At 37.8% G+C, this 12,713-nt stretch overlaps 1 protein-coding gene across 3 annotated transcripts in view; it reads left to right on the forward strand.

Moving 5' to 3' along the window:
* LOC120516780 (muscarinic acetylcholine receptor M3-like) overlaps positions 1–12,713 on the forward strand; it is a 510,502-nt gene that overhangs the window by 74,115 nt on the left and 423,674 nt on the right. For 2 of the 3 annotated variants that reach the window (XM_039738717.1, XM_039738718.1), the window contains exon 2: positions 8,401–8,554. The exons of the other annotated variant lie outside the window; for it this stretch is intronic. The gene's annotated coding sequence lies outside the window, so the exon portion shown is untranslated. The remainder of the gene's footprint in view (positions 1–8,400; positions 8,555–12,713) is intronic. 3 annotated transcript variants of the gene reach the window in all.

Consider the following 12,713-nt stretch of genomic DNA (forward strand, 5'->3'; position numbering starts at 1 on the left):
AGAGTTGGGTGGAAGAGGACAAAGCTTTCTGGAAGAGGAGTGGTGGTGAGAAAAGGGTGAAAGTGAGAAGAGAACCTGTAGTTATCTACTAGAGAACTGTGCTGTAAGGGTTGGAAGCAGGGGGAAGCTGTTCCCACGTGAAAAAATAAAGGTGTGTTGCATCTGCACTTGTATCCATGCCTGTCTGTGTCAGGTAGGGTGGCTGGTATGTCCCTTGGTAGTCAAAAATGCTCATTAACATCCTTAAGCAGTTGAAGATGAATGATATCTGAACCTGGTGATTTGTTAGAGTTCAGCCTATTTAATCCAAGCAGCACTTCTCCCACTACAATTTCCAAAACACAAAGAAGGCCGTATTAAACTTGGGAGGTTATCCAGTTCTTCACAGTTACAAACCTCAGAAAAATGCAAGTTCAAAGCATTTGTGATTTCACTGTCTGTATATTCTAACATGTGGCAATACTGCTACTACTACTTACCTGTTAAGACAGTTCAGAATCGTCAAAAGCTTTATAGAGAATTTTCTACAGATGCATACATGAAATATCAACTGGACTATTTCATTTCTCACTCTTGACTTTTATAATAACCAAGATGGCTTATTGCTTTATTGCTTATTTCTGTTAGTTAAAAAATATAGACCTAAGATAGACTATAAAAATAAATTATTAGATGTGCACAAGTGTTGGGTCTCAGATGCTCTTTTTTCTAAATTCTTTTTTATGTAGCTGCCAAAAATATCTCTGTAAACTTCTTTTAATCTGTCAAAGAGCCTCAGATGAGTCTGGCTTTATGTCAGCCTTTTGCTTTTGAAATAAATTTAGTGCAGACGCTAACGGGTCACATCAGAAATTCCTCTGCCATAATTAGCATTATGGGTTTAAGAACATAAAGTGAAAGGATGCTGTGCTTAGATTAGAGTTGGGGTATCCATAGTACAGATTAAGTAGTAGGTAATGTCTGAGCAATTTCCCCAAGATAATAATATATACTGTTTGTTTCAAAGTTACTTTTGATATATGTTGCATGCCTTGTTCTGATTTTATCTTGTTGGACTGCTGCAGTTCTACTCCCACAATTTTGTGTTAGCTGAAGCACGACCATAGCGGCTTTTGTTATCATCTCTGCGTACTAAATGATCCTGGGCACGGAGTTGTTTTTCCAAACTGTTAACTTTGCTACAAGGTATAAATATTAATTGAGGCAAATAAAAAAAAAACCACTCCTGAGCAAGGGATCATGTGTGTTTTGCTTTGTATATATAATTTATATTGGTATGTTTTAACAGTAGTTCAACAATTACTGTATGTTAATGGACAGACATTGTTCAGTTTATGTTATTTAGTATTGATCTGCTTTGACTTCCTATGGGTTTAAACAAATTGTGTCTTTATTTGCATGCATTATATAATTAGTAGTGTATAAAGTTTGTGATTGTGTTTACCTGTGAACTTGTTACAGTGTCCTGAGCCTGCACTCAGTGAGAGGCACTATACAAAAATAACCTGAATTGAATTGAATTCTTGTTTTGTCTTGGTAGACTTTCCCCTTTTGTATTATTAATGTGTAGCCTTTGTTAGAATGCCTCAAATCTACAGACTTACCACTGTTTATAAGGTGTTGTATATAACTTCTCCTCACCTTCCCTTCTACATTTATAACCTCAAGCAATTAGGTGTAGTAAAAGACAAGCAGGAGTTAAGTTACACTTTAAATAATGTATTATTGATAATATTCAAAAATAACAACAATAAACAATGTACAAGTAAACACTGGCAACCATACAACCTGATAAGTGCTGATGAGTAGTTTCAGGCGGCGCATATTGTTAGTTACTTTAAATGTCTCTAGTTAAGGCATCATTTGTGGTCAGCTTTCTTCAGAACAAGCCGCATGCCTGTCTCAGTATGGCTGCTGAGCTGTACTATTTATTGTGTTGTCTTTTTCAGTTCATGGTGTTTGAGATGCTCTGTCATCAGTATGGTGTACAAGAGTAATAGGGGTGAAGCAACCAAATTTATGCATTCTTATCCAAACCCTTACACCAATAGGGTTGCATGCAACAGAATGGCCTCTGATTCAGGCCAATCTCAAACAGCCATACTTCAGACCAAAGGGGCACACAATACCTTTCACACTAGCTCCCAAAACCATTTGCTCAGCTGATGCTTACCAGATTGGCTTTCCTGTGGGGGTGTTGTTTGAGAAAGTCCAGCACAGAAACACTTGCCAAACTGGTTTTAGGCACCTCCCCCAACCCTGTTGTGAAATTACAAAGACTCAAGGGCTCTTAACCATCAAACCATTGCTGTTTTTATCAATGATATAACACTAATGTCTAAACAAATAAAGATATACAAAATATTTATCAACTTATATACAAACTTTCACACCACAACAATACTTCAGCTCTGCTTTGAATATCAGAACTACTATCACTTTTAAAAAAAAAAAAAATCACGAAATGATTAACTAACAGGCTGGGATTGGCTCCAGCAGACCCCCGTGACCCTGTAGTTAGGATATAGCGGGTTGGATAATGGATGGATGGATTAACTAATATCCAACCATCCATTATCCAACCCGTTATATCCTAACTACAGGGTTACGGGGGTGTGCTGGAGTCAATCCCAGCCAACACAGGGTGCAAGGCAGGACACAAACCCCGGGCAGGGTGCCAGCCCACCGCAGATTAACTAACATTTTAGTAGTAATTCTTACCCTGTGTTGAGGGAGGGTATTTTAATGTTCTTTAAAATAAAAGAAAGCAGTGTATTTTAGGAGCTGCAAAAATGCATCTATTCATCATTTACTCTTCTTTAACTGTAACCTTAACCAATGCTTCTTTTGGTCTTCAATACTCTTATTAAACATCAGTAGATTGGTTAATCATCTCTGTGTAGTGTGGCATATTGACATGATAATAAAATGATTTGTTAATATGAAGGATTCATAGGTCTTCTACTAAATATGTAATTTCAAAAGAAATGGGTCTCAGTTCAGCCACCTCAGACCACTCCAAAGTGAAGTTTTGTTAGTAGGTCACATTGCAGAGTTGAAGAAACGCTTTACTGATTATATGTATTTGATTTTGATATGCTTTATTAATTCCCAAGGGGAAATTGTCTTTTTGCATGCCCTTTGGGGGTCAGAGTGCAGGGTCACCCATTGTACAGCACCCCGGAGCAATTTTCAGGTGAATAGCTTCACTCAGGGCCCAACAGTCTCGGATCAGCTCTGGCAGTAATGGGGTTTGAACCAGCAACCTTCTGATACCTGTGCAGATCCTTAGCCTCAGAGCCACCACTCCACCCTAAACGAGTCCTATGGGACACAAACCCAGGGCTCTTAAATGCTAGCCAGATGCACAAGATCTGCACCACCCTTTGCACATTTTCCAGAGTTGAAACAATTTCAGGCAGGACTTTGTCCACTGCATCCCTTCCTTTTTTTACCACATAATGTACACTGTAAAGAGGGGGGAAACCATCAAATCCCTGGCCACATGAATAATAAAAAAATCAACATTAATTAAACTAATAAAAGAAAACATAAACAAATAAATTTAAAAGAAATGAAACTACAGGAAAAACTTCTAAATTCAAGGAAGAAAAACACAATAAAACTCCAAAGATAAAATACCATAAAGTAAATAAAAGGGAAATGGTCTAAACAAAAATATCTTTAGAAATGAAGCCAAGATCCAAAGATGTAAACAATAGAGGCAGACTTTTGGAAGAACAAAGAAAATGGTCAAAAAGGATCAAATAAGTCAGTTTGGAAAACTTTTCCACAGCAACCTGCACTGGTGGCAGGTGCTTCTTCTAGCTACAGAGGTACTGCTGAAAATGCCTAATCGTAGCACCTGCAGATAATTTCTTAATCAGGGGTCTTCCTCCCAATAATTTTGCAATTAACACATTATCAAAATATACCACACACAAAAGAGAACAGATTAAACTAATTAAAGAAACAAGGAATACATGCTAGATAATAAAAGGCCATTAACAGAAGTACAGCTTAAACAGGACTATGTAACATAAACAAAAACCTCAACACAAAAAAAATAAAACCTCAGGGCAAGACTCATGACAGACCATAACACTCCCAAAAGAGTGCAGGGTGGCAAACAGGCAATAACTGAATGACTTCATAGAAACAGGCAAAAAAGCTAAAAGCAGGCTGTCACCATTGAAAGTAAAACCTTGCATTAACCTTAATCCAAAGAAGAATAAGAGAGAACTTCCAAGATTTGTATTATCTTGTTATAGTGTGCAGTAAGATATAGAAGAGATTATGCAGATTGGAAATGACAAGAAAGACACACTTGAAAAAATCACCTTTCATCATAAGAACATCTCTTGGTCAAATCTGTCCAAAACTGTGGTTTCTTAAAATAACTATCTGACGGGAGAGTCTGTATTTGCAAGGGTATAGATTGTTGCCAAAACTGAAATGATGTGCCTACAATTAAATACAATATAACAAGGGAAATGCTCTCGTTACACAAGTACAGTGTGGTTTAAATGCTGGCTGACAAGTTAAAAGAGGTTTACACTTAGAAACAAGTTTATTACAGTGTCGGATTTTTTAGAAGTGAACAGTTCAACTCCTTGTATCTCCAAGGATTTCTTTATTGGTAACCTTAGTCTCTGTTAACCAAAGAAAGAAAAGAGAGGGTACACTCACTGGGGCACTGCAACAGTGTAGGTCGGCTCCATGCTCCCTGTTACATTTTGGAAGCCGTGGACCTCACTTTACCACAGGCATTCATTAATCAACAGTATGCACAAGTTAAACTGTTGCAGGTAACTTACAAGATTTAGAGTTTCTAAGTTCAAAAGTGAAGTCTGAATGATGAAATAATTCAATGACTTCATAAATGAAGTTATTCTGTCAAGAGATGGAAATGGTACTACATAGGGGAATAAATGAAAAGGATCATAAAATCAATCATAAGTCAAGAAACGAGTGTAGTAAACATCTAAACCCAGAATGAGGACAAAAATCAAAGTTGGTACACAGACGTAAGTATGTAGCCGAAATTTCGCAACCTAAAACAGTTTTAAATCGCACTTGAAATAGTTAAACTCAGACAGTGATGGAATGAATTCAAAAGCTTAAATATCATCACTCCAATGACGTCATTCAATGTGACTTCATGATTCCATTACCTAGCAGCCCAACCTCATCTCCACCCTGCCAGTCTTTACCCTGAGATGACATTCCGCAGAGTAGGCCTACACATCACTTCATTTGTGTGGATTCAGTGTAGTGCTCAGTTCGATTATTTCTGATTTGCATTGGTTGAATCTGCTGATGTGAAAGCCACAGATAACGAAGTCTCAGTGTATTGTAAATAACCACTTTTCTTGTTTTTTATAATGTTCTTGTGGTGAACTGTATAAATATTTATAAGACATTCATTTATAAATAGTTTTGGAATGTCTGGAATAAACCATAAATTCTGTTTTTGAGCAGGTATTTTTGTCTGTGTCTCAATTCTCCCATGTCCTGGCTGCTCAGTTACGGCTCCTAATGCACAGAGTCTGAAGTTATGCAAAGGTGCCATTGTATAGGGCATCACAAACATAACATTTTTTAATAACTGCTTTTTTAAGGGTTATATAACTCTTATATTGGTTTGTTCATGTGATTTGTTTAATTAAAGTAGACAAAGCTTTCACATAATTTAGTTTCTAATGGGTTAATAATGGATATTAGTATTGTGTACAGATAATCATTCTTGCAAATGTTGACTTTATTTAATACCGAAGGAGCTTTAATTGTGTTCTAATTTCTAGTTTTAGGACAGATATGACTTATTCTTCTTCTTTTAGCTGCTCCCATAAGGGGTTGCCACAGCAGATCATCTTTTTCCATTTCTTCCTGTCCTCTGCATCTTGCTCTGTTACACCCACACCCTCTCACCACACCCATAAACCTTCTCTTAGGCCTTCCTTTTTTCCTCTTGCCTGGCAGCTCTATCCTTAGCATTCTTTTCCCAATGTACCCAGCATCCCTCCTTTGCACGTCCAAACCAACACAATCTCGCCTCTCTGACTTTGTCTTCCAACCATCCAACTTGAGCTGACCCTCTAATGCACTTATTTCTAATCCTGTCCATCCTCGTCACACCCAATGCAAATCTTAGCATCTTTAACTCTGCCACCTCCAGCTCTGTCTCCTGCTTTCTGGTCAGTGCCACCATCTCCAACCCATATAACATAGCTGGTCTCACTATCAGCCTGTAGACTTTCCCTTCCACTCTTTCTGATACCTGTATGTCACAAATTACTCCTGACACTCTTCTTCACCCATTCCACCCTGCCTGCACTCTCTTTTTCACCTCTCTTTCATAATTCCCATTACTTTGTACTGTTGATCCCAAGTATTCAAACTCATCCACCTTCATCAGCTCTACTCCCCACATCCTCACCATTCCTCTGACCTCCCTCTCATTCACACACATGTATTCTGTCTTGTTCCTACTGACCTTCATTCCTCTCCTCTCCAGAGCATATCGCCACCTCTCCAGGGACTCCTCAACCTGCTCCTTACTATCGCTACAGATCACAATAGATAAATTCCAAGTATAAAAAAAGCATTGAGCGAAGAAAAATGCGAGTTAGCTACAGTATATAATAGAACATTTCATAAAACTGTAAGCCTAGACATTGAATTAGTTCTGCTTACCTGTGAAAATAGCTCCCAAAATGACAAAGGCAATCTCTATAACCCATTTAGGTAGAAATGGTGGATCAGCATCAGCTTCAAGGTAAACTTGTTTAGTGCTGTAGAGACTGTCTTTTTATATTAGCTGTAAAAAAATGTGTACTATACAATATATGTTTTGCTCAGCAAATAACTTTGTTATTAATAAAAAATAAAATTTGCATTTGCAATAAATCTACATAGTATAGTATAAGATCATAGAATAAAGTTTGACCAAATGCTAATAGGAATGGGTTCAAAACACTTGCAGCAGAATAGCAGAAAGCGAAAGCAAAGCTCTCTTTCTGTTGTATGTAGAATGGGAAAGGGTACACTTAGCTTTTGGATTTAACAAAGTGTCCGCCACAGTTGTATGTCTGCAGCCAAGGTTTTAGATTCAATGACTATAAAGGGTAATTTGCTTTTAAATAAAAAAAAAATTATGTCCAATGCTTGCAAAATTAATAAATTTGCCAATTTCTACCGTATTTATACCTTTAATGAAATGTTTATTTGTAATTATTATCGAGCTGTTGCTCCTCAAAAATATTCACCTATTCCAAAGAATTCCTGTTATAAAAGAAGAGACACAAAAACGTATAAGGCATCGAGGTATAAGGTATTATTGCCAAATGTACCCAGTCATGAGCCAAGCGTAGTGCTCATGCATAATGCTAATGAATGATTTTGACAACATTGGTATTTTATTTGGCAGTCATCTGTGTTGATCAACCAATAACTGACACCATGATGTGGGTGCTGTAGAGCCAACAACTGGTGAAGCAGAGGGCAGTACTCGTCTAGGGTAACCTTTCTATTATCTTTTAAGTGTAGTAGTATTTATTTTAACTCGAGAAACTTTACCAAAGCTTTCTTCAAGTGTAGCCATTCTGAGCAATAGGTTATGAGTTAATTTACATGTTCAGCAATTTCTTCTATGCTTGTCGAGGCCCCTCAGGTTCTACTTTTAATAAGAAACCTGGGCCTTGTCTCCATGCTTAACTTTTGATTCTTGATCTGCTAGATTTAGGGCAGATGTGACATTCCCCCATTGTGAAGACCATGAATGATCTCTTATTACTGTGATTCTGTTGGCAACAACAGTTTTGAATTCTGTGTTTTCATTTGAAATATATTTTAGCACAGTGGTGCCATTGGTTCATAATGCAAGTTCTTGCAGGGGTATTTGAAGATCACTTTTTAGCATCTTGTCTATTTTTATTGCCACAACTGTTGCTGTTAGCTACAGTCTTAGAATTGGGAAATGCTTCAGTGGTGACACTCTTTTTGATTTCCCTGTTAAGAGTGAGCAATGTTTCTGGTCTTTTTTGTTAATCAAGAGAAGATATGTAACAGTGCTAAAACCATCTTCACTGACATCTGCAAAGTGATGAATTTGTTTATAAGAGTCATTTACTGTGTATCACTGAACTCCTAGGGCTGGTCTATTGGCAATACTGTGGCTTAAGTCTAAGTCCTTTAGTTCAAGAGCTCAGTCTTCTTCTGGAATAGTCATTAGGACTTCCCTTCTGTTATATATCCATTTGTTCAGGTGGGACACCCCCTATAAATTATTGGGCTTGAAGATGTCTTTCCAGTTTAATTGCTTGTTCTTTGTTGCAGTGTAGAAATTGTGCAGCACAGTGTTAACTGCTTCCTCATGAACTGTTTCTCTTGCATCCTCAGCTGTTCTACACAAAGCATAAGAAGCACAACGGGGAAAGTATGTAGCGCCAAAGAGAAGCTCTGTCATTTTAAACCCTTCCTGTCCTTCTTGGCTCCATGGCTTTAGCAACATTCATACCAATTCCAGGCTGAAGAAGAAGATAAAGACAGGCATGTGAGTCACTCTGCATCCTCTATATCTTTCCACAAAAAGATGTTTGCCCTAAAGATTCTGACATCATCACACACTTAATTACGGTTAACCGCCATTTTGAGACATTGCTGTTTGTGCTCTGCTTGGGATGGCAAGAGTGGACATTTAAATAATGACATAATTACATAATACAGTAGATTCATGCTTGTGAGACTGAAAGCTGATTATGAGTAGAAAAATTTGAAAGCAGGATAAGAGTTCAGCAGTAATTGTAAATACCATGGGTATACATGTGAGCATGAAAAACCTAAATGCTGGACATCAAGGATTTGTACTATGTTCAGTAACTAAATCGAAAAATGAAAAAAGTACAAAGAGAGTTGTGAGTTAAGTCACAGCTTTGGACAGCATATGGAAGTGCATGATGCTGACCTTTCTACAGTTGTGACATCACTCATCACCCATTGCACATTTCTAGTCATCCAAGCATAGAAACGGCATACTAGCCATACACAAAATGTCCTCAGAATGGCAGTGCCAAAGAAAACATTGTGGGAATGATGTGAAAAAATATTAACTAATTCAAAAGTAAAGCATTACAATAGAGTTAGATTATTTAATATGAAACCCTAAATGCGCAAAAAAAATTATAAATGCACAAAGGGAAATATATAAAATTTTGAAAAAGAGCACAATCATAACACATTTGACATGCATGTCACATGATACTGTATATTATGTTCTGCCTATAAAAGACAACAGTGTATAAATCTTAGTATCCTTGCTTTCAATCTAAATTTGAAATATAACATTTGCTTTAGTTTTTCTTAGAGGTTAGAATTGGGCGGAAGTGCCTTAAACAAGTTTGGCTAATGTTTCTCTGAAGTCTTTCAGTCAAACCCCATAGGAAAGTCAGGCTGCCTAACTTTCAAACTTTAGCTCATCAAATGGTTTTGGGGGGCGGCAGGTGTGAAGATCTTCTATCCCCCCATTGGTCTGAAGTTTTGCTCTTTGGAACTGGCTTGTTAAGTACCGTGACGTCCTATTGGCTCTAGGGGTTGGACAGAGAATCTATAAATTTGCTTGCTTAACCTCACTCTCTCTCTTACCAAACTGATGCATGAACTGAAAAGGACAACACAATGGAGAGCACAGCTCGGCAGCCATATTGAGACAGGCATGCAGCCTGTTCTGAAGAAAGCTGATCACAAATGATGTCTTAACTAGAGACATTTTAAGTAGCTAACAAGTCTGCATGCTGCCTGAAACTACACATCACCATTTATCAGGTTGTATGGTTGTCAATATTCAAATGTACTTTGCATAGTATTATTTATGAATATTATCAAAAATACATTATTTTATGTGTAACTTAACTCCTGCTTGTCTTTTACTACACCTAATTGCCTGAGGTTATAGATGTAGTAGGGATGGTGGGGAGAAGTTATATACTATAATGCCTTATAAACAGTGGTAAGTCTGGGAGATTTGAGGCATTCTGACAAAGGCTGCTTAATAATACAAAAGGGGAAAGTAGAGCAATAAGACACAATATATGGGACTGTAAGTAACGAGCTGGTTAAGTTTGCAAATAGGTGGATTGCCAGATAATCTAGAATCAGTTGAATCATTACAGAGGGATTTTGTACAGCATACAGGTGTGGGCAGATTTATCCAACCATCCATCCATTATCCAACCCACTATATCCTAACTACAGGGTCACGGGGGTCTGCTGGAGCCAATCCCAGCCAACAAAGAGCGCAAGGCAGGAAACAAACCTTGGGCAGGGCGCCAGCCCACCACAGGGTACACACACACACACACACCAAGCACACAGTAGGGACAATTTAGATTCGCCAATGCATCTAACCTGCATGTCTTTGGACTGTGGGAGGAAACCGGAGAACCTGAAGGAAACCCACGCAGACACAGGGAGAACATGCAAACTCCATGCAGGGAGGACCCGGGAATCAAACCCAGGGAGCAGATTTATGGTAGATGAAATTTAATGTAAGTAAATGTAAAGTATTACATGTAGGAGGTGAAAGTGTGAGGTTTGAATGCACAATGGGAGGTCTGAAAATCAAGAGTACACCTTATGAGATGGATTTAGGAGTCAAACTCATCACAATTAACTGCCAGACAGTGTTCAGAAGCCATTAAGAAGGCTAACAGAATGTGAGGTTATATAGCTCATGATGTGTGGAATACAAGTCCAAGGAGGTTATGCCTAAGTTTTATCACTCATTGGTTAGACCTCATCTGGAGTTCTGTGTTCAGTTTTGGTCTCAAGGCTACAAAAAAGACATAGCAGCACTGGAAAAAGCAAGAAGAAGAGTGACTAGGCTGATTCCAAGGCTACAGGGAATGAATCATGAGGAAAGATTAAAAGAGCTGAGCCTTTTCAGTTTAAGCAAAAACTTATTAAGAGATTAAGAGGTGACATAATTGAAGTGCTTAGAATTATGAAGGCAATTAGTACCGTGGATCGAGACTGTTATTTTAAAATGATTTCATCAAGAACACGGGACACAGTTAGAAATTTGTTAAAGGTAAATTTCACACAAACATTAGGAAGTTTTTTCATCTCATAGAAAACAACAGACACATGGAATAAGAGACTAAGTAGTGTGGTAGAGAGTAGGACATTAGGAACCTTTAAAATTAGACTTGCTATTATTTTAGAATAATTAAATGGGTAAGACTGGCAAGCTTTGTTCTGAATAATCTGTTCTCATCTAGATTGTTCTAATGTGCTAATGTCAGAATGATTATTTCAGTTGGCTTTTTGCAGTTTTTATTAAATATGTTACATTGTTAATATTCTTCTTTTGTGGCCTCATGTGGCCCCAGAAGCTATTGCTGCCATTAACAATCTTTTGCAAAGATAAGTTTGCCACTAGCAAGGCAAATGTTAAGTAAATCATTCTTGACTGTTACCCACTAGGTTGAAGTGACTAAGCCTTCCTGGAGAAAACACTTTAAACAAATGATTTTTTTTTAAACTTTCAAAGAAATCATTTTATTGGATTTGCCCCAAAAATTGTCACTTGGGATCCCCTTCACATGTTCACTTACTGAATTCAAATTGGCCATTTTGATGTAAACACAGTTTACATATTTGACGGACGTTTGAAGTAAAAAATAGCAAATATAAATTTGGTAACAAACTAAAATGATGCAATTTTTATGAAAATGTTACTGTATACTTACAATTTGTTTAATGAACTAAAAAAGTGAATACAAGTAAAAGAGTAAATGTGACTTTTGTAAAATCTTGGGTACCCTACTTAGTCAGTACTTATTAACACCCCCTTTGACAAAAACCACAGCTTGAAGAAGTTTTTTTTTGTATTTAGGTATGAATCTTGGAATTCTTGCAATGGACAATTGTCTTCATTGTTCCATGCAGATGTCTTGCCACTGTGAAATAAACTTGGGCTGTCTTGTGTCTGTCTGTCTTAAGATCTACCCACAGATTTTCAATGATATTCAGGTCCGAGGACTGTGAGGGCCATTCCAAAAGCTTTACCTTGTGTTTCTTGAGGTACTTCCTAGTAGGTTTGAAAGCGTGGTTTGGATTGTTGTCCTGTTGTAGAAGCCATCCCTTTCTCAGTTTCAGTTTCCTTGACTGACTGTCTGAACATTCTTCTCAAGGGTTTGTTGATATTTCGAGGAATCCATTTCTTTCCTGTCCTTGCACAATGTTTCAGTGCCACAAAACCCGGAGTGGTGGCTCTGAGGCTAGGGATCTGCACTGGCAATCAGAAAGTTGCCGGTTTGAATCCCGTAAATGCCAAAAGGGACTCTGCTCTGTTGGGCCCTTGAGCAAGGCCCTTAACCTGCAATTGCTGAGCGCTTTGAGTAGTGAGAAAAGCGCAATATAAATGCAAAGAATTATTATTTTGTGGTTGTGGCCGAAGAGTTTGATTTTAACTTCATCTGTCCACAGTACCTGATTCCAAAATTCTCTCTGTTATGCAGATGTTGTTTTTTATGATGAGATTGAAGGTAAGGTTTCCTTCTGATGGTTCCTTTATGTCCATGAAAGTTGTGCTATACAGTGGAGTGATGCACTGCTACTCCTTCCTCAGCTAAATCTTCCCACATGTCCCTTGAAGTCCTGTGGTGGTTTTACTTTGCCCTACTGCTATTCCATCTGTCAGTTTTGTTAGACTT

This window comes from Polypterus senegalus, chromosome 16, assembly GCF_016835505.1.
Source record: "Polypterus senegalus isolate Bchr_013 chromosome 16, ASM1683550v1, whole genome shotgun sequence".
Lineage (NCBI taxonomy): Eukaryota > Metazoa > Chordata > Cladistia > Polypteriformes > Polypteridae > Polypterus > Polypterus senegalus.